The sequence below is a fragment of the Arachis hypogaea genome, chromosome 17 (genome assembly GCF_003086295.3).
Source record: "Arachis hypogaea cultivar Tifrunner chromosome 17, arahy.Tifrunner.gnm2.J5K5, whole genome shotgun sequence".
Taxonomy (NCBI): domain Eukaryota; kingdom Viridiplantae; phylum Streptophyta; class Magnoliopsida; order Fabales; family Fabaceae; genus Arachis; species Arachis hypogaea.
Genome location: NC_092052.1, coordinates 119,587,224 through 119,610,590, shown reverse-complemented (window position 1 = coordinate 119,610,590; position 23,367 = coordinate 119,587,224). Strand labels below are relative to the sequence as shown.

Below are 23,367 nucleotides of genomic sequence, written 5' to 3'. Positions count from 1 at the left end.
ACGCGGCCGCATACCAAGAGCGAAGAAGCAGCGACGCGGCCGCATGACTGACGCAACCGCGCACCTTAAGCAGAACACATATGTCGCGGCTGCATGACTGACGCGACCGCGTGACAAGGAAAACTCCAGATGACGCGACCGCGTGACCCACGCGGATGCGTGACAGAGGCCACGCACCAGAAATTGCAGAAAATGGTCATAGCGAATTCTGAAGCCTTTTTTGGCCCAAATCCAAGTCCAGAAGGCATAGACCAGAGGTTATGAAGTGGGGGAATGCATCCAATCAAGGGAGTCTCCAATTAGTTAGTTTCCATGATTTAGATTTAGTTGGAAAGAGGTTCTTTCCTCTCTCTTAGGATTAGGATTTAGGATTTCTCTTAGTTTTAGGAGTGACTCTCGATCCCAGGTTTAATGTTTAATGTTCCTTTACTTTAAGCTTCCCTTTCACTTTTATTCATTCCATTACTTTAGTTGATTATTTACTTTTGCAATTTAATTTATGAATTCTTCCATGTTACGGATTACTCTTTCAATTTAATGTTATTTGAGGTATTTCAGTTTAATATTGCTTTCTTTTATTTATGTTACTGTTGCTTCCCATCTGAAGGCATTTTTATTCCAGTAGATTTACTTTTTCCCCTTTTGGTCTTGGTTAAGAAATCAGTAACTCAGGATTTATCAAACTCAGCATAATTGATAATTGTTATCTTACTAATTGAATTGTTCTTCAATAATCCCAATCTTTTCTTAGGAAATAAATAGGATTCGAAGATCAACTAATTAGTCCCTTGACTTTCCTTTGCTTTAGTAAAGGTTAACAAAGTGGAATTAAGATTTAATTTTCATCATCATTGATAAGGATAACTAAGACTGGACTTCCAATTTCTCATACCTTGCCAAAAGCTTGCTTTATAGTTATTTATTTATTTTCATTGCCATTTAATTTACTCGCCATTAAATTACTCGTTCCTCATTCTCAAAACCCCAATTTACAATCTCCATAACCAATAATAACAACATACCTCCCTGCAGTTCCTTGAGAAGACGACCCGATGTTTGAATACTTCGGTTATCAATTTATTTAGGGGTTTGTTACTTGTGACAACCAAAACGTTTGTAAGAAAGGACTTTTGTTGGTTTAGAAGCTATACTTGCAATCGGAATTTATTTTGAATTCTAGATCACACAAAAGTTCTCTCTTCAAAATGGCGCCGTTGCCGGGGAACTGCAATTGTGTGTCTTTTTATTGGTTGTTGTAAATATTTTTCTTTTACTTGTTTATTTGTTTCTTTTTATTTTTTTTCTTTTATTTGCATTAGCTACTATGAATTTTCACCCCTCTCGCTTTGAGTTTGGTTCTAACTTTGCTGAAGGAAATAGAAGCTATAGCAGGAATATGCATCAAGGTCATACCAATCAAGGATGGATGGAGCCAAGAGGATCTAATCAACCCTTTAGGCAACAAACCCCTCCGGGATATCATGGACAAAGACCATTTCACAATGCATACCCAGCTGAAAGATATGGTAGATGATGAGCGGATAATTTATACGCTTTTTGGCATTGTTTTTAGTATGTTTTTAGCATGTTTTAGTTAGTTTTTATTATATTTTTATTAGTTTTTATTTAAAATTCACTTTTCTGGACTTTACTATGAGTTTTTGTGTTTTTCTGTGATTTCAGGTATTTTCTGGCTGAAATTGAGGGACCTGAGCAAAAATCTGATTCAGAGGCTAAAAAGGACTGCAGATGCTGTTGGATTCTGACCTCCCTGCACTCGAAGTGGAATTTCTGGTGCTACAGAAGCCCAATTGGCGTGCTCTCAATTGCGTTGGAAAGTAGACATCCAGGGATTTCCTGTAATATATAATAGTCCATACTTTGCCCAAGATTTGATGGCCCAAACTGGCGTTCAAAGTCAGCATCAGAATTCCCAGCGTTAAACGCCGGAACTGGCACCAAAGTGGGAGTTAAACGCCCAAACTGGCACAAAAGCTGGCGTTTAACTCCAGGAAAAGTCTCTACACGAAAATGCTTCAATGCTTAGCCCAAGCACACACCAAGTGGGCCCGAAAGTAGATATTTACGTCATTTACTCATTTTTGTAAACCCTAAGCTATTAGTTCTCTATAAATAGGACCTTTTGCTATTGTATTTGGAGGCTAATCTTTGAGTAGTTCTATGCTACCTTAGATCACGTTTTGGGGCTGGCCTCACGGCCATGCCTAGACCATGTTCTTATGTATTTTCAACGGTGAAGTTTCTACACACCATAGATTAAGGTGTGGAGCTCTGCTGTACCTCGAGTATCAATGCAATTACTATTGTTCTTCTATTCAATTCAGCTTGTTCTTGTTCTAAGATATCACTTGTTCTTCAACTTGATGAATGTGATGATCCGTGACACTCATCATCATTCTCACCTATGAACGTGTGCCTGACAACCACCTCCGTTCTACCTTCGATTGAGTGTTTATCTCTTGGATTCCTTAATCAGAATCTTCGTGGTATAAGCTAGAATTGATGGCGGCATTCTTGAGAATCCGGAAGGTCTAAACCTTGTCTGTGGTATTCTGAGTAGGATTCAAGGATTGAATGACTGTGATGAGCTTCAAACTCGTGATTGTGGGGCGTTAGTGACAGACGCAAAAGAATCACTGGATTCTATTTCGACATGATCGAGAACCGACAGATGAATAGCCGTGCTGTGACAGAGTGCGTTGAACATTTTCACTGAGAGGACGGGATTGTAGCCACTGAAAACGGTGATGCCCAACATACAGCTTGCCATGGAAAGGAGTAAGAAGGATTGGATGAAGACAGTAGGAAAGCAGAGAGACAGAAGGGACAAAGCATCTTCATACGCTTATCTGAAATTCTCACCAATGAATTACATAAGTATCTCTATCTTTATTTTATGTTTTATTTATCTTTTAATCATTCATCATTCATCATCCATAACCATTTGAATTCGCCTGACTGAGATTTACAAGATGACCATAGCTTGTTTCATACCAACAATCTCCGTGGGATCGACCCTTACTCACGTAAGGTTTATTACTTGGACGACCCAGTGCACTTGCTGGTTAATTGTGCGAAGTTGTGATAAAGAGTTGAGATTACAATTGTGCGTACCATGTTGATGGCACCATTGATGATCACAATTTCGCCTACCAGTGGACAACCTTGCAACTATCAACAAGCTCCACCCCGTGTCTATAGACCATCCTCTCAACATAACCTCGAACCGCCACACTCACAAGCATCTCTTCACCATTCGCCACCATATGATCCTCATTTACCCCGATTCCAATCCACCTACTCCCAAACACCACCACTTCCCCACGTGCCACGTCCAAATCCATCACCCCGAGATTCAGAAGTTCGCCTCAAGAGAACAGTAGATCAACTTCAAGCAACCATTCGTCAACTGGAGCAAGCAGTAAGTTAATTATCTTCTAGACGTTCGAACATTCAAGGACCAACCACAGCCCCATGTGGACAATCTAATGAAGAGCGTAGCATGAAGGAGATACTAGAGACTCCAGTGGACATGACAGAGCCTGACTTCGTACTAGAACCAGTAGAGGAAGCTGTCATTATACAAGAAGAAGAGTTGGTTGAAGACTTAGGAGACGCTGAACTCCCATGGGAATCCAGAGTTGTGGAGAATTCTGTCAAGGATGTTACAATTGATGCTAAGGAGGATAGCGAACAACCCCCGAGGCAAATATTTTATGAAGAACTAGACAGAATAATCCCAGAAGCAAGTTCCCTTGATGATGATAGTCACAAATCAAGTTCTCCTAGTGATGGACTTGCATTCGTAAGATAACTCTCTGATGTCGAAGATTCTTCCCCAGATGAATACGAAGATGACGCGGAGTTAGATTTCTCTCAATCACCCGTTTATGACTCAAGTGATGAGGAAGACATAGAAGATTTTGATCAGGACATGGATGCATTCGAGGAAGTCTGCAATGAAGTGGAGAAATTCACAGAAGAGCACAAGGGAGTAGAACCTACAGAACCACTGGAAACACCTATCCCGAGGCCACTACCACCCAATACAAGCTTCAAGTGGGTACAATCCTTAACCCTTAGCTTTATTTTTCCACTTGAATATGGTTTGCTTGAAACAGATGACCAGCTTAGAGCTATCTGCGGCTTTAAGAGTAAGAGGGAAATGGCTCGTGTTCAGAGCTGGTGCACAAGGTTCAATAAGGTTCCACCCTTCAACTCGAAGTGCACAAATTGGTATCATGCTCAATTCAATGGATCACGGAAAACGTTTGGTCACCGTAGTGAGAATCTACTTTTTAAACCACCCGGATGGAAACATGTAGATCAAGCCGGAGGCGGATTTAAAAGCAAAGATTGGGATCATGGATCTTATCCTGACATTAGTCATCTCGGGAGCCTGAACATTTGTTTGAAGCTGCTCAGAAGCTTTACATGCCTTTGGGACCCCGGAGGCTATTGACATTCCAAGCATTGGTGGAGATTTCTGGATGAATTTAAACATGAGCCGCCATAACAGGAAGCTCAACCAATGTCCAACTTAAGGACTTTAACCAAAAGTGCTAGGTGGGAGACAACCCACCATGGTATGATCGTCCCTTTTTCATTTTTATTTAGTTTTATTTGTTTTCAAGTTTTATTTTATTTTATTATATTGAACCTGGAGTTTTGCATCTCATACATATTAAGCATTGCATTCTGCATATCTACATAAAAAAAAAGGGGTGTACGACTCGACCGCATCACTCATGTGATCGCGTCATGTTGCGAAAACAACCACCCACGCGTCTGCGTCATCCACGCGGCCGCGTGATATGGAAATCGGTGTAAGGATCCAATGCCTAGAAAGTTGGGCTGGAATCGTGCGGCCATTGTGCGTTTCGCACAAATGACCCACGCGATCGCGTCCCTGACGCGATTGCGTCACTTGCACACAACCAATCCCACGCGACCGCGTGAGCGATGCGATCGCATCGCATGGATTACACAACACCCCAAAAGGAGACAGAGAGTTGCGCTGAAACGATGCTGGATTCGTACTTAATTTGAGTGATTTATTCAATCCTTCACCCACTTATTCATGTAAATTGCATGGTTTTACTTTCCCTTCCTTATTATGTGATGTATGTGAAAAACATGTTTCCTATGCTTTAAAATTAATTATTTTAATTACCTTTATTTCCATTCGATGCCGTGATTAGTGTGTTGAGTAGTTTCAGATCTTCTAAGGCAGGAATGACTCAAAGGATGGAAAGGAAACATACAAAAATGGAAGGAAAGCACAAAACGGAGTCTCTGAAGAAACTGGCATCCACGCGATCGCATGGACGACGCGACCGCATGCCAAGAGCGAAGAAGCAGCGACACGGCCGCATGACTGACGCGACCGCACGCCTTAAGCAGAACACATATGACGCGGCTGCATGACTGACGCGACCGCGTGACAAGAAAAACTCCAGATGACGCGACTGCGTGATCCACGCGGACGCGTGACAGAGGCCACGCACCAGAAATTGCAGAAAATGCTCATAGCGAATTCTGAAACCCTTTTTGGCCCAAATTCAAGTCCAGAAGGCATAGACCAGAGGTTATGAAGTGGGGGAATGCATCCATTCAAGGGAGTCTCCAATTAGTTAGTTTCCATGATTTAGATTTAGTTGGAGAGAGGTTCTTTCCTCTCTCTTAGGATTAGGATTTAGGATTTCTCTTAGTTTTAGGAGTGACTTTCGATTCCAGGTTTAATGTTTAATGTTCCTTTACTTTAAGCTTCCCTTTCACTTTTATTCATTCCATTACTTTAGTTGATTATTTACTTTTGCAATTTAATTTATGAATTCTTCCATGTTACAGATTACTCTTTCAATTTAATGTTATTTGAGGTATTTCAGTTTAATATTGCTTTCTTTTATTTATGTTACTGTTGCTTCCCATCTGAAGGCATTTTTATTCCAGTAGATTTACTTTTTCCCCTTTTGGTCTTGGTTAAGAAATCAGTAACTCAGGAGTTATCAAACTCAGCATAATTGATAATTTTTATCTTACTAATTGAATTGTTCTTCAATAATCCCAATCTTTTCTTAGGAAATAAATAGGATTCGAAGATCAACTAATTAGTCCCTTGACTTTCCTTTGCTTTAGTAAAGGTTAACAAAGTGGAATTAAGATTCAATTTTCATCATCATTGATAAGGATAACTAAGACTGGACTTCCAATTTCTCATACATTGCCAAAAGCTTGCTTTATATTTATTTATTTATTTTAATTGCCATTTAATTTACTCGCCATTAAATTACTCGTTCCTCATTCTCAAAACCCCAATTTACAATCTCCATAACCAATAATAAGAACATACCTCCCTGCAGTTCCTTGAGAAGACGACCCGAGGTTTGAATACTTCGGTTATCAATTTATTTAGGGGTTTGTTACTTGTGACAACCAAAACGTTTGTAAGAAAGGACTTTTGTTGGTTTAGAAGCTATACTTGCAACAGGAATTTATTCTGAATTCTAGATCACGCAAAAGTTCTCTCTTCAGAAGTCTTCATGGATGACTTCTCAGTATTTGGAGACTCATCAGCTCCTGTCTTAACCATCTAGCACTTGTTCTGAAAAGGTGGCAAGAGACTAACCTGGTTTTAAACTGGGAGAAATGTCACTTTATGGTGTCTGAAGAAATTGTCGTTGGGCACAAAATTTCGAACAAGGGAATAGAGGTGGATCAAGCTAAGGTAGATGTAATTGAAAAATTACCACCACCTACCAATGTTAAGGCAATTAGAAGCTTTTTGGGGCATGCAGGATTCTATAAGAGGTTTATAAAAGATTTTTCAAAAATTGCAAAACCTCTGAGCAATCTGCTAGCTGCTGACATGCCATTTGTCTTTGACACAGAGTGTCTGCAGGCGTTTGAAACTCTGAAAGCTAAGTTGGTCACAGCACCGGTCATTTCTGCACCAGACTGGACATTACCATTCGAACTAATGTGTGATGCCAGTGACCATGCCATTGGTGCAGTATTGGGACAGAGGCATAACAAGCTTCTGTACGTCATTTACTATGCTAGCCGTGTTTTGAATGACGCACAGAAGAATTACACAACCACAAAAAAAGAGTTGCTTGTAGTGGTTTATGCCATTGACAAGTTCAGTTTTAGATCTGAATTTTTAGATTTGCATTACATTGATAGTTTATGCTTTTGCTTGGATTTTTGGATGCTGAGAGTCATTACCTCCATTGAAGACATTACTTTAGTTTGTTTCCTTATTCCCTTATTTTTAATTAGTTACTCATTGACTCTGTTCAGATAATTATGTTGCATTTTGAATTTATTAATATATAGAGTTATTTTTATTTTAATTAATTTAAATTCTATATTTTATTTTATTTAATTATGTCTTCTCATATTTTTATGATTATTAATTTCATGTCAATGGAGTAGAACTTCCACTTGACATGGGGGTTGATTAAGAGGAGATACTTGAGTTGGAATGCTCCAGTGCTTGGTTAAATTGGACGTTGTTAGCTAATTCCATATCTACTACCACTAGATCCCAAGGGAGAGGACTAGGATTTGTGGGTAAGAGTTAGTTTAATCACCATACTTTCTCTTATTTAGTAAGGGGTAACCGAGTGAGAACAACAACCTTTTTACACTACACTTGAGAAGATCCCAACAAGGATAGAAATTCCACTTAATTATTCCCCCGGTCAAGGCCTTTTATTTAGAGTATCAATAATTATTCTTAGTTTATTTTTATTGCTTTAATTTTTAATCACTTTAATTACTCATTATCAAAACTCAATTTTTCTGAAAACCCCTAGTTAATAAAATAGCACTCTTTTCTATAACTCGTTGGGAGATGACCTGGGACTCATACTCCTAGTATTTTTATTTCTAAAATTTGTGACAACCCTTTTTAAATTGGTGAGGCAGATCTTAGCCGGTTAAGAGCTATACGTGCAACGCTGTTCTCTTAATTGGTTAACTTCTGCCACGCATCAAGCGTCCTTCCCTCCTACTGAGATCTCTGAAACCTTTCCAGATGAGCAATTCTTCGCCATTCAGGAAGTACCATGGTTTGCAGACATTGCAAACTATAAAGCTGTGAGATTCATACCCAAAGAGTACACTAAGCAGCAAACAAAAAAATTGATTTCTGATGCAAAGTACTACTTATGGGATGAACCATATCTCTTTAAGAGGTGTGCAGACGGAATCATCCCTAGATGTGTGCCTAGAGAAGAGGCACAGAAAATCTTATGGCATTGCCATGGATTACAGTATGGAGGACATTTTGGAGGTAAGCAAACAGTCACCAAGGTTCTCCAATGTGGCTTCTACTGGCCTACCCTCTATAGAGACTCACGAGAGTTTGTACGTAACTATGACAGTCGCCAGAGAGATGGTAATCTGCCTCACGGTTATGCCATGCCTCAGCAAGGGATCTTAGAGATTGAGTTATTTGATGTATGGGGTATTGACTTCATGGGGCCTTTCCCACCATCATACTCAAACACTTATATTCTGGTTGCAGTAGACTATGTATCTAAATGGGTAGAAGCAATTGCAACACCCACTAATGATATTAAGACGGTGATGAAGTTCCTCCAGAAGCATATCTTCAGTAGGTTTGGTGTCCCTAGGATACTGATCAGTGATGGAGGCACTCATTTCTGCAATAAACATCTTGACTCTGCTCTAGTCCGATATGGAATTAACCATAAAGTGGCAACTCCATATCATCCACAGACAAATGGGCAGGCTGAAGTCTCGAATAGAGAACTAAAACGAATCCTGGAACGGACTGTAAGTACCCGTAGAAAGGATTGGGCAAGAGGTCTGGATGATGATCTGTGGGCATACAGAATATCATTCAAAACTCCTATAGGAACCTCTCCATACCAACTGGTGTATGGAAAAGCCTGTTATCTGCCAGTAGAACTGGAATACAAGGCCTACTGGGCAACCAGGTTCCTAAACCTTGATGCTAAGGTAGCTGGAGAGAAAAGATTACTCCAGTTGAATGAGCTGGAGGAGTTCAGACTCAATGCTTTCGAAAATGCTAAAATTTATAAAGAGAAAGCAAAAAGATGGCATGACAAAAGGCTGTCATCTAGAGTCTTTGAGCCAGGACAGAAGGTCCTGCTGTTTAACTCTAGGCTAAGATTGTTCCCTGGGAAATTGAAATCCCGGTGGAAGGGACCATATGTGATTACAAGTGTGTCACCATATGGTTATGTAAAGCTTCAAGATATTGATTCTGACAAAAAGTTCATTGTTAATGGACAGAGAATCAAACATTATCTTGAAGGCAATGTTGAACAAGAATGCTCAAAACTGAGACTAAATTAAAAGTTCAGTAAAGTTCAGCTAAAGACAGTAAAGAAGCGCTTGCTGGAAGGCAACCCAGCCATTATCAATAATTAGATGTTTATAACAATTATATAAGTCCATTTAATTTTTTTGCTCGTGTTTATTAATGCTTTTCAGTGAACAAGTCAGGAAAATGAAGGTTTAGAACATAAAGCAGAAGAATCACAGAGAAAAAGGGCTCACTGGCGTTAAAACGGCAGTAAAGAGGCAATTTGGGCGTTAAACGCTAGAATGGGTATCATTCTGGGCGTTCAGAAAAACGCCCAGTATAGAAAGATTTCTGGCATTTAACGCCAGACAGGGTACTTGGCTGGGCGTTAAACGCCCAAAATAGCCACCAAGTCGGCGTTAAACGCCATAATGGGTATCATTCTGGGCGTTTAACGCCAGAACAGCTAGAGGAAAGGTAATTTCCTTTCCAATTCAAATTTTTTCGAATCTTCATGTTTTAATTCAAGATTTTCTGCATCCAAATATCACAAACATTTATTTTTTAATTTCCATTCCCAAAAATCAATAATCTTATAAATTCTTTTTACTTCTTTTTCAATTCTTTTCAATTCTTTTTCAAAACTCATTCATCTTTTCAATTTCTTTTCAAATCTTTTTAACTCATTCATATTATCTTTTATTTCTTAGATGCATAAACAAAAATTCAGATTTAACTTCCTCATATCTTTTTCATATCTTTTAAATTTTGAAAAAAATCTTATCTTTTTCATATCATGTTTATCTTTTACCAATCATATCTTTCAATCATATCTTTTTCTAAGAATTCAAAACTGTTCCGAGGGTTACCTGAAACTGTAGGTCGATCTCGGAAGAGATCTTCTGTGCTGGTCGAAGATGATGGGTCCGGCTGCGAGTGGAGGCCGGAGCTGTCGTGTCCGACTTGTTGGACCTGGCTGCGCTGCTGATCCTTCACCACCAGAGGGTGGGGGGTACCTGCAAGGGACTCCGATGCTTAAGTTAGCAAGGGTATTAAGCAGATTTTTAGTAGAATCAGAGTATGAGTTATACCTGGGTGCTCCAATGTATTTATAATGGTGAGAAGTGACCTTCTTAGATAAGATAAGTTAGTTATCTTATCTTATCTTATCTTATCTTTGGGTGAGGTCAGCTTATCTTCAACGGAACCGCCCTTCTCTCTGTAGGCTTGGGCTGCCTTTGGATTGGGCTGTTGTTCCTTCATTTGGGCCTTCTTGGGCCTCTGTGGCGTTTTGTCCGAGCTCTTTGTGAAGAGGTCGGACATTGGCCGAGCTCTTTGAGAAGAGGTCGGATAGTCTGACCTGAAGAGGTCGGTCGGCTTGTCGCTAAACATCCCGGGTTGGACAGCTTGACCCAGGGTATGAACAGTGCCCCTGCTTGAGTTCGATCTTTCCGTGAGATCGTGCTTTTCAGAGCTTCGATCTCTTTGGAAGTCGTGCTCAAGCATCTGTCTGGCTTATTTCTTTATTGCTTTGCAATCTTTGCTGATTTTCTAGAGGTTTGGTACTTCACAGTCCAACCTCTTTTGAGTGGTAGTGTGGGTTTTCTACCTTTGCCTTCTGGATCACGCCTTGCTTTAAGTTTGTGTTGACAACCCTCTGCTTTGGCGAAGTTATCCCTGTGGCTTGATATCCGGACTTTTAGTGAATTGTCCAATGACTTTTTAGTGTTCTTTATATAGAACCCTTTTTAGTCTCGGATAATATACATCTCCCTGTTTGAGATTGTGCCTTCCTTGAGTGGGGTTGTATCCCTTTTAGCTAAGCATATTTGAGCTTTAAGTTGTTTCCCAACCTTTTGGCTTTTTTGAGATCGTTTTTGTGCCTCTTCTTAGCTGACATCCACCTGTATGACTTTGCCCATGCTTGAGTTCGGACCTTTCTGTGAGATCATGCTTTCAGAGCTTCGATCTCTTTGAGGAAGTCGTGCTCAAGCATCCTGACTTTGGTCGATCTTGAGTAGTTTCTCCTTGTGCAAGTTTGGCATTGCCCCTTTTTGGTTTGTTGAGAGGTCTTTTCAGCCTTCTTCCGACTTGTTTGTCTTCACTGCTCGAGCTTTTTAGTCATAATCCAACAAATTTTTAGGTAGTGTTCCGACGAGAAACCTTTTTATAGTTTGTTTGGATGACTTTTTAGCTCTGTCTTTGAGGTTGTACTTTTCGCTTTTTAAGTAGTGTCTTTTTTCAAGACTTCGTACTTTACAGCGAAGCACTTCTGGCTTTGGTCTTTTGACCTTTCCTTTGCCTTTGTGAGATGTCTTTGTCCCTTTTTGTGGATCTTTGTAGAGTGTCGGTACTTTGTTGTCCGACCTCTTTTGATCACTTCTGGTTTTATCCACTTTCGGCTTGGTCGAGGTGGTCCTTGGGGCTAATTTGTACGACGACTTTTTAGTGTTCTTGTAGAACACTTTTTAGTCAGTCTGAACAATTTTGATAGCTTTGTCGTGGAGCCGTGGCTTTTTGGGCAAAGCTATGTCCCTTTTAGCGCACGCTTTTCGTTGGTCCGATTTCTTGTGTCGATCCGAGCTGTAGCTTTCGTTGGTCTGACTTCTTCCTGTTGGTCCAAGCTGTACCTTTCGTTGGTCCGACTTCTTCCTGTCTTGGTCCAAGCTGTAGCTTTCGTTGGTCCGACTTCTTCATGTCGGTCCAAGCTGTTGCTTTCGTTGGTCCGACTTCTTCATGTCGGTCCAAGCTGTAGCTTTCGTTGGTCCGACTTCTTCTTGTCGGTCCAAGCTGTAGCTTTCGTTGGTCCGACTTCTTCATGTCGGTCCAAGCTGTAGCTTTCGTTGGTCCGACTTCTTCTTGTTGTTCCAAGCTGTAGCTTTGGGCCGACTTCTTCATGTCGGTCGCTTCTAGTAATCCATTTTATTTGGACCCTTGTCAGGTCTCTTTTTATGGATTACTTTTTATAACTTTTTGTAGCTTGGTTGGGCCGACTTCGTCATGTCGGTCCCTTCTAGGTTATTTTTAGTAATCCTCTTTTTTGGACCTTTGTCAGGTCTCCTTCAGGGATTACTTTTTATAACTTTTTGGTTTTGGGCCGACTTTTTCATGTCGGGCCCTTCTAAGTTATTTTTGTAATCCTCTTTCTTGGACTTTTGTCAGGTCTCTTTCAGGGATTACTTTTTATAACTTTTTAGTTTTGGGCCGACTTTTTTATGTCGGGCCCTTCTAAGTTATTTTTGTAATCCTCTTTCTTGGACTTTGTTCAGGTCTCTTTCAGGGATTACTTCTATAACTTGTTTTTTGTAGGAGACCAACTTCGTCATGTCGATCTCTTATAAGTTATTTTGTAATCCTCTTTCTTGGACCTTTGTTAGGTCTCTTTCAAGGATTACTTTTATAACTTTTTTGTTTTGGGCCGACTTCATCATGTCGGGCCCTTCTAAGTTAAAGTAATCCTCTTTAATAGGGTTGGCCAGACCTCTTTCCAGGGTTTACTTATAACTTGGGTTGACTTGGTCCGACTTCTTAACGTTGGCCAGTCTGTAAGTTACTATTTAGCAATCCATAAGACCTCGTCAGGTTCTTTTTCGGATCACTTTCGATAACTTCTTGCATTATTCTGTGTTCATCTTTGCCGATTTGTAGAAGGTGATTTCTATCTTTGTTCGATCGTCCTTTAGATGAATCGCGTTTTCATCTTTATCGGACGATCATCTTTATCGTGATCGTGCAGTGAATTTGATTTTCACTTTCTGCCGATCTGTAGCTTTATAATCGGGCGATGAATTCTGCTTTCACTTTTTTGCCGACCTTGTCGAAATTGGGTGACGAATTCTGGTTTCATCTTCGCCGACTTTTATCGTGATCGGGCAGCGAATTTGGTTTTCACCCCGCCGACCTTGTCGTGATCCGGCAGTGAAATTTGCGTTTCAGATTAATGCGTCATGGTATAGCAGTGAATTTTGTTTTCACTTTGTCTACCTTTGTCGAAATCAAGCGATGAATTCGGTTTTCATCGTGGTCGGGCGGTGAAGTTGGTTTTCACCTTGCCGACTTGTCGCTTTGTAATCGGACAATGAATTTGGTTTTCATCTTGCCGACTTTGTCGTGATCGGGCGGTGAATCTGGTGTTCACCTTGCCGACCTGCCGTAGTCGGGCGTCTTGGTAGGAAACTTTTTAGGGAATCTACAATTTTTTAAACAATAAAATGAAGATAAGAGTGTGTACATGTTAGTACTTACCTTTCTAGGTCAGGCAATCTTTTTAGATCTTGGCCTGGCGCCCTTTTTAGATTGCAGGCTGCCATGACCTTGGTAGCTCTTGCCCCTCGAGGTTGGACACTTTGTAGTAACCTTTCCCCAGTTCTTCTGAACAACTTGGTATGATCCTTTCCAGTTGGCTGCTAGCTTCTCTTCTCCTGACCGACCTATTCTGATGTCATTTCAGATTAGGATGAGATTGTTGTTGCTAGATTACCTTCCGATTGTATCTTGAGGCCATTTGACGTTTTAACACCTCTTCCTTGGTCCGAGCTCTTTCTCAGATTTCTGGAAGTAGGTCGAGTTCTTCCTTTTGAAGTTGGGAGTTGGCCTCTTCACTGTTGTGGATCAGTCTGGGTGATCCTTCTTCGACCTCCACTGGGATCATTGCCTCCATTCTGTAAGCTAATCGGAAAGGTGATTCCTTTGTGGTGGAGTATGGAGTTGTCTTATATGTCCATAGGACTTATTGGAGCTCTTCTGGTGGGGCTATGTTTTTTATGTAAAGCTTTGACTTTGTAGTTGGGTTGTTGCTCTGAAGAACTTTGGTTCATTCTGCAAAAAGCTTGCGTCTTTGATCGTTTGTTATGACTTTTCTTTTGTCATTCGCCTTTGAGAAGAATGTGGGCTTTTAGGGTTTTGTTGCTGTTCCTGTTTCTTTTCATCGTTGCCTGACTCCTTTTGTACAAAAGTTCTAGCTTTTGTTTTGACCTTTTGTTTGAGAGGTGTTCGGATTGTTTAGGTATAGATTGTTGACCTCTGTTCTCTGTGTTCTTGCCCTGTTGTTGCCTCCAAAGGGTGCACCTGGACCTTCGTGTGAGTCCTGGGGTTTCCCTTTTACTGCTGTATCTGACACCTGATGTTTTGCTGTTATTGTCCGAGTTGATTCCTTATTTGCCCGAGTTATTTGGTAGTAACCCCATAGTTGACCTATGTCTTTGAGATGTCTACTAAGATCCCAGACAGCATGTCTGATTGGCTAGATTCCATAGTTTTAATGTGTGTTACTGTGGCTGACCCTGAGTACATCCCTTATACCGCCTTCGAGATTGACTTGTTGTGGTCTTGTAATGTAGCCTGGATGAGGCTTATGTTATTGCCCCTGGTTTGGCTAGTCTTGAAAATGCATCAGCTCGGGCATTCTGCCCCCGAGGCATGTGTCGGACCTCATATCCCCGAATTGTCCGAGCTGTTGGTCCTGGCTGATTTTGAAAATGCATCAGCTCGGGCATTCTATGTGTCGGACTTCATTTTCCCCGATTTGTCCGAGCTATTTTCTGTTTTTGTCCAGGGTCCCCCGAATTGTCTGAGATGTTCTCTGGTTTTGTACAGGGTCCCCCGAATTATCCGAGCTGTCCTCTGTAGGATTCTTCCAGCTAAGTTTGTTTTCTGTAGGATGCCTTTTATGGGCTGATTGGTCCGAAATCTGATAGTGTGAGCTTGAAAGTATGGGTGGAGTTGTTGAGAGGTGAGTACGAGGGCTTAGGCGAACTTTTTCTATCTTTTGATAGTTTAGTTCGGCCCCTTGTAGAGCTTTGCTGATGAAGTAGACGGGTTGTTGTCCACTTTCGTCTTCTCTGACTAGTGCTGAGACTATTGCCCGACTTCCCACTGCGAGGTATAATATGAGTTCTTCACTTTCCCGTGGTCTGGAAAGAATGGGTGGTTGCCCCAAGAATTTTGAAATCTCGGAAGGCTTGTTTGCACTCCGTTGTCCTTTTCAACTCGTCCGACCTCTTTGGTGTGAGGTGGATGTTTTAACTCGTCTGACCTCTTTGGTGTGGGGTGGACCTTCAACTTGTCCGACCTCTTTGGTGTGAGGTGGACCTTAACTCGCCCGACCTCTTTGTTGTGAGGTGGACCTTCAATTTGCCCGACCTCTTCGGTGTGAGGTGGACCTTCAACTCGTCCGACCTCTTTCTCCTTTTTTGCTTTTGAGTGGGCGAGGTGGTGAGATCTTCTCAGTATTGCGTATTTCTCGGTAAACATCCACAAGAGACACCCGAAGAGGGGTGTAATTGCGGTATTTTCTAGGCTTCCCGGGTTGTTCTTCTTTTTTCTTGGATTCTTTATCCTTGTCCTGTGGTGGGTTAGGAGAATTTGGTTTCTGAGCTCTCTCCTAGTCGAGAGTTTTCCTCCACGTTGATGTATTTATCTGCCCGTTCCTGTACCTCGTTTAGAGATGTTGGGTACTTCTTGGATATTGAGTGGCTGAAAGGTCCTTCTCTTAGGCCATTGATGAGTCCTATGATGGCCGCTTCTGTTGGAAGATTTTGTATGTCAAGGCATGCTTTGTTGAATCTTTCCATGTAGTTGCGAAGACTTTCCCGATCTCCTTGCTTGATTCCTAATAGGCTTGGGGCGTGTTTAGTTTTGTCTTTCTGGATAGAGAATCTAGCTAGAAACTTCTTGGCCAGATCATCGAAGCTTGAGATGGACCTAGGGGGTAGATTGTCGAACCACCTAATTGCTGTCTTTGTGAGAGTTGTTGGAAAAACTTTGCAGCGAACTGCATCTGAGGCGTCGGTGAGGTACATTCTACTTCTGAAATTGCTGAGGTGATGGTTGGAATCTGTAGTGCCATCATACAAAGTCATATCCGGGAGTTTGAAGTCTTTAGAAATTTTGATTTTCATGATTTCCCTAGTGAACGGATCTTGACCCCTGCGTGAATTCTCCTCAGGAGCGGTCCGACTAGTTTTTGTTTTGAGATCGGCTTCGAGTTGTAGGAGTTTATTATTCTCGACGTCGCCTTACTTCTCTTTGTAGATCCTTTTCGACTTCTCGTTGTTGTTGGGTTTCCTCTTCAAGTTGCTTTAAACGATCTTGGAGCGCTTCTATTACTCCCGAATTTGATGAGTTTTTGTCCCCGTTCGATTCCGGGGTATCTTTTAGCATAGTGTCCGCATTCTTGTGTGGCGTTCTATCTTCCAAACCCAAATCATGGTCGTTGTCATGGTCGTCCGCCATGGTGATGGGATGACTTCCAGGTTCCCCGGCAACGACGCCAATGTTTCGAGAGTTACCTGAAACTGTAGGTCGATCTCGGAAGAGATCTTCTGTGCTGGTCGGAGATGATGGGTCCGGCTGCGAGTGGAGGCCAGAGCTGTCGTGTCCGACTTGTTGGTGGCGGCCGGAGCTGTCGTGTGCGACTTGTTGAACCTGGCTGCGCTGCTGATCCTTCACCACCGGAGGGTGGGGGGTACCTGCAAGGGACTCCGATGCTTAAGTTAGCAAGGGTATTAAGCAGGTTTTTAGTAGAATTAGAGTATGAGTTATACCTGGGTGCTCCAGTGTATTTATAATGGTGAGAAGTGACCTTCTTAGATAAGATAAGTTAGTTATCTTATCTTATCTTATCTTATCTTTGGGTGAGGTCAGCTTATCTTCAACGGAACCGCCCTTCTCTCTGTAGGCTTGGGCTGCCTTTGGATTGGGCTGTTGTTCCTTCGTTTGGGCCTTCTTGGGCCTCTGTGGCGTTTTGTCCGAGCTCTTTGTGAAGAGGTCGGACATTGGCCGAGCTCTTTGAGAAGAGGTCGGATAGTCTGACCTGAAGAGGTCGGTCAGCTTATCGCTAAACATCCCGGGTCGGATAGCTTGACCCAGGGTATGAACAGAAGCCATTCCCTCCCTCCCTTTTAAATATACATTCGGCCATCCCCTCTACCCCATCATTCGAATCCTTCTCTCCTCTTCATCTTCTTTTTGTTTATTTTTGCTTGAGGACAAGAAAATCTCTAAGTTTGGTGTGATTTCCGTGATTCCTGAGCCAAAATAAATGAATCTCATGGCTCCCAAAGGAAGACAAACCGCTTCAAGAGGTAAGAAAGAAAGCAATCCAAAGCCACTTTGGATGCATGAGAATTTCTTCACCAAAGAACATGCAGACCATTACTTAAAAATTATGTGCAGAAGATCAGTGATCCCGGAAGTTAGATTCAATCTGAAAGAAGATGAATACCCAGAGATCCAAGAGCAGATTCAAAACAGGGGCTGGGAAGTCCTAGCTAATCTTGAGATACATGTTGGAAGAAACATGGTCCAAGAATTCTATGCAAATCTGTGGATGACAGAGAAGCAAAGATTAGAGGGAACCGCTTTCTACTCGTTTCGGACTATAGTCAGAGGAAAGATTATTTACTTCCACTTTGACAAAGTGAAAGAAGTTCTCAAACTTCCTCAACTACAAGATGATCCAGAGTCCTTTAATAGGAGAATGGCCAAGGATAAAAGGCTAGATCAAGTTCTAGAGGACATATGCCTCCCTGGAACCAAGTGGATTACCAATTCAAAAGGTGTCCCAAACCAATTAAAGAGAGGAGATCTCAAACCAGTTGCTAGAGGTTGGCTGGATTTTATTGGGCGTTCTATACTCCCAACCAGCAACCGATCTGAAGTCACTGTCAAGAGGGCTGGTGCACGAAATTGTGATCTCAGGCAACGACGCCAAAAACTCAGTACGTACGTCTTAATCTCGAATTCTTTTTCATTCACAACTTCGATACAACTAACCAGCAAGTGCACTGGGTCGTCCAAGTAATAAACCTTACGTGAGTAAGGGTCGATCCCACGGAGATTGTTGGTATGAAGCAAGCTATGGTCATCTTGTAAATCTCAGTCAGGCGGATATTAAATGGTTATGGAATTTTTGAATAATAATAAAAAATAAATAAACAGAAATAAAGATAGAGATACTTATGTAATTCATTGGTGAGAATTTTAGATAAGCGTATAGAGATGCTTTCGTTCCTCTGAACCTTTGCTTTCCTACTGTCTTCATCCAATCAGTCCTACTCCTTTCCATGGCAAGCTTTATGTAGGGCATCATCGTTGTCAATGGCTACATCCCATCCTCTCTGTGAAAATGGTCCAAATGCTCTGTCACAGCACGGCTAATCATCTGGAGGTTCTCGATCATACTGGAATAGGATTTACTATCCTTTTGCATCTGTCACTACGCCCAGCACTCGCGAGTTTGAAGCTCGTCACAGCCATCACTTCCCAGATCCTACTCGGAATACCACATACAAGGTTTAGACTTTCCGGATCTCAAGAATGGCCATCCATGGGTTCTAACTTATACCACGAAGATTCTAATATCTCGGACTCGGTCCCCTGTATTAGATATCTAAGAGATATTCATTCTAGCTTGTTTGCATGTAGAACGGAAGTGTTAATTCATGAGGAACAGCAGAGCTCCACACCTTAATCTATGGTGTGCAGAAACTCTACCGTTGAAAATACATAAGAATAAGGTTCAGGCATGGCCGAGAGGCCAGCCCCCAAAACGTGATCAATATGATCCAAAGATGAACTAAAAATCATAAGATTTAAATACCATAGTAAAATGTCCTATTTATACTAAACTAGTTACTAGGGTTTACAAAAGTAAGTAAATGATGTAAAAATCCACTTCCGGGGCCCACTTGGTGTGTGCTTGGGCTGAGCATGAAGCTTTCACGTGGAGAGGTCATTCTTGGAGTTGAACGCCAGTTTGTAACGTGTTTCTGGCGTTGAACTCCACTTTGCAACTTGTTTCTGGCGCTGAATGCCAGACTGTAACATGGAACTGGCGTTCAATGCCAGTTTGCGTCGTCTAAACTCGGGCAAAATATGGACTATTATATATTTCTGGAAAGCCCTAGATGTCTACTTTCCAAAGCCGTTGTGAGCATGCCATTTGAAGTTTTGTAGCCCCAGAAAATCCATTTCGAGTGCAGGGAGGTTAGAATCCAACAGCATTTGCAGTCCTTCTTCAACCTCTGAATCTGATTTTTGCTCAAGTCCCTCAATTTCAGCCAGAAAATACCTGAAATCACAGAAAAACACACAAACTGATAGTAAAGTCTAGAAATGTGAATTTAGCATAAAAACTAATAAAAACATCCCTAAAAGTAACTAGATCCTACTAAAAACATACTAAAAGCAATGCCAAAAAGCGTATAAATTATCCGCTCATCACAAATCCAAACTTAAATTGTTGCTTGTCCCCAAGCAACTGAAAATCAAATAGGATAAAAAGAAGAGAATATACTATGAATTCCAAACTATCAATGAAACTTAGCTCCAATCAGATGAGCGGGACTTGTAGCTTTTTGCCTCTTGAATAGTTTTGGCATCTCACTTTATCCATTGAAGTTCAAAATGATTGGCTTCTATAGGAACTCGGAGTTCAGATAGTGTTATTGATTCTCCTAGTTCAGTATGTTGATTCTTGAACACAGCTACTTTATGAGTCTTGGCCGTGGCCCTAAGCACTCTGTTTTCCAGTATTACCACCGGATACATACGTGTCACAGACACATAACTGGGTGAACCTTTTTAGATTATGACTCAGCTTTGCTAAAGTCCCTAATTAGAGGTGTCCAGGGTTCTTAAGCACACTTGTTTTTTGCTTTAGACCTCGACTTTAACCGCACAGTCTCAAGTTTTCACTTGACACCTTCACGCCACAAGCACATGGTTAGGGACAGCTTGATTTAGCCGCTTAGGCTAGGATTTTATTCCTTTGGGCCCTCCTATCCACTGATGCTCAAAGCCTTGGATCCTTTTTATTACCCTTGCATTTTGGTTTTAAGGGCTATTGGATTTTTCTGCTTGCTTTTTCTTTTTCTATTTTTTTCTTTTCTCTTTTTTTTTCTGCAACCTTTGTATTCACTGCTTTTTCTTGCTTCAAGAATCATTTTTATGATTTTTCAAATTATCAATAACATTTCTCCTTTTCATCATTCTTTCAAGAGCCAACATATTTAACATTCATAAACAACAAATTCAAAAGACATATGCACTGTTCAAGCATTCATTCAGAAAACAAAAAGTATTGTCACCACATCAAAATAATTAAACTAATTTCAAGGATGAATTTGAAATTCATGTACTTCTTGTTCTTTTGTAATTAAAATATTTTTCATTTAAGAAAGGTGAAGGATTCATGGAATTATTCATAGCCTTGAGACATAGTTACTAAATACTAATGATCATGAAGTAGAGACACAACATAAATAAACATATAGCATAAAATCGAAAAACAGAGAATTAAGAACAAGGAAGTTAAGGAATGAGTCCACCTTAGTGAGGGTGGCGCCTTCTTGAAGGACCAATGGTGCTTTTTGAGCTCCTCTATGTCTCTTCCTTGCCTTTGTTGCTTGATCCCTAGTGATTTTGGTGCTCCTATCCTTAGTTGCTTCCAATAGTTGTGGAGGAAAATGTATCCCCTGATGTATCTCAGGGATCTCTTGATTTGCAGTCAAATGCTCTACTACTGAGCTATGGATCCTTGAGATGAATCTCTCCATCTCCCATGACTCAAAGGTGGAAGCAATTGTCTTCCCTTTTCTCTTTTTTTTTTTTGAGGTTTCTTTGGCCTTAGGTGCCATTAATGGTTATGGAAAATCAAAAAAGCTATGCTTTTACCACACCAAACTTAGAATGTTGCTCGCCCTCGAGCAAAAGAAGAAAGAATAGAAGAAGGAGAAGAAGATATGGAGGAGAGGGAGAGATGTGTATGGTGAAGAGGTGATGGAAAAGAGAGATTGAGGTGATTGGTGAAGAAGAGAGAAGGTGAATTGAGGTAGGTGGGGATCCTGTGGGGTCCACAGATCCTGTGGTGTCAAGGATTTACATCCCTGCACCAATTAGGCATGTAAAACGCCTTTGCATGCAATTCTGGCGTTTAAACGCCGAAGTGATGCTTGTTCTGGGCGTTCAACACCGATGTGCAGCATGTTTCTGGCATTGAATGCCAGCTCCATGCTTGTTTCTGGTGTTCAATGCCAGATCCATGCTCTGTTCTGGCGTTGAACGCCAGCCAGATGCTCCTTACTGGCGTTTAAACGCCAGTAAGTCCTTCCTCCAGGGTGTGATTTTTCTTCTGCTGTTTTTGATTCTGTTTTTAATTTTTGTATTTATTTTGTGACTCCACATGATCATGAACCTAATAAAACATGAAAGAACAATAAAAATAAAAATAAAATTAGATAATTAAAAATTGGGTTGCCTCCCAACAAGCGCTTCTTTAATGTCAATAGCTTGACAGTGGGCTCTCACGGAGCCTCACAGATGTTCAGAGCATTGTTGAGACTTCCCAACACCAAACTTAGAGTTTGGATATGGGAGTTCAACACCAAACTTAGAGTTTGGTTGTGGCCTCTCAACACCAAACTTAGAGTTTGGAAACTCCTTATGGTTCACTGAACGTCCCAGGAGGTCTTCCTCATTGGGATTCACGTCCTCCTCCTCTCTTGTGGGTTCGGCCATTTTGATTATATCAATGGCCTTGCACTCTCTCTTTGGATTCTCTTCTGTATTGCTTGGGAGAGTACTAGGAGGAGTTTCAGTGACCTTTTTACTCAGCTGACCCACTTGTGCTTTCAAATTTTTAATGGAGGACCTTGTTTCATTCATAAACTCAAAGTGGCCTTAGATAGATCAGAGACTAAATTTGCTAAGCTAGATGGATTCTGTTCAGAATTCTCTGTCCGTTGCTGAGTGGATGATGGAAAAGGCTTGTTGTTGTTAAACCTGTTTCTTCCACCATTGTTAAAGCCTTGTTGATGCTTTTGTTGATCATTCCATGAGAAATTTGGATGATTTCTCCATGAGGGGTTATAGGTGTTTCCATAAGGTTCACCCATGTAATTCACCTCTGCTATTGCAGGGTTCTCAGGATCATAAGCTTCTTCTTCAGAAGATGCCTCTTGAGTACTGTTGGATGCAGCTTGCATTCCATTCAGACTCTGAGAAATCAAATTGACTTGCTGAGTCAATATTTTGTTCTGAGCCAATATGGCATTCAGAGCATCAATTTCAAGAACTCCCTTCTTCTGAGGCGTCCCATTACTTACAGGATTCCTCTCAAAAGTGTACATGAACTGGTTATTAGCAACCATGTCAATGAGTTCCTGAGCTTCTGCAGGCATTTTCTTTAGGTGAATGGATCCACCTGCAGAAGTATCTAATGACATCTTAGCTAATTCAGACAAACCATCATAGAATATATCCAGGATAGTCCATTCTGAAAGCATGTCAGAAGGACACTTTTTGGTCAGTTGCTTGTATCTCTCCCAAGCCTCATAGAAGGATTCACCTTCTTTTTGTCTGAAGGTTTAAACATCCACTCTAAGTTTGCTAAGCTTTTGAGGAGGAAAGAACTTGGCTAAAAAAGCCGTGACCAGCTTATCCCAAGAGTTCAGGCTATCCTTAGGTTGAGAGTCCAACCATATTCTGGCTCTGTCTCTTACAGCAAATGGGAAAAGCATGAGCCTGTAGACCTCGGGATCAACCCCATTGGTCTTAACAGTATCACAGATCTGCAAGAATTCAGTTAAGAAATGAAAAGGATCTTCAGATGGAAGTCCATGAAACTTGCAGTTTTGTTGCATCAGAGAAACTAATTGAGCCTTTAGCTCAAAATTGTTTCCTCCAATGGCATGGATTGAGATGCTTCTTTCATGTAATTTGGAATTTGGTGCAGTAAAGTCACCAAGCATCTTCCTTGAATTGTTATTATTTTTGGCCATGTCTCCTTCCTTTTCGAAAATTTCTGTCAGATTTTCTCCAAAGAGTTGTGCTTTAGCTTCCCTTAGCTTCCTCTTCAGAGTCCTTTCAGGTTCAGGATCAGCTTCAACAAGAATGTTCTTATCCTTGTTCTTGCTCATATGAAAAAGAAGAGAACACAAAAGAAAATATGGAATCCTCTATGTCACAGTATAGAGATTCCTTATGCAAGTATAAGAAGAGAAGAATATACGAAGGAGAAGAGGAAAAACTCGAACTCAGAGGGG

General features: G+C 41.1%; 1 non-coding gene across 1 annotated transcript; it reads left to right on the top strand.

Moving 5' to 3' along the window:
* The first annotated feature begins 22,602 nt into the window (after nt 1–22,602).
* On the top strand, nt 22,603–22,710 carry LOC112768797 (small nucleolar RNA R71). Its single transcript, XR_003186185.1, has one exon. It is a non-coding gene; the product is annotated as a small nucleolar RNA R71 (small nucleolar RNA).
* The last annotated feature ends 657 nt before the right edge of the window (nt 22,711–23,367 follow it).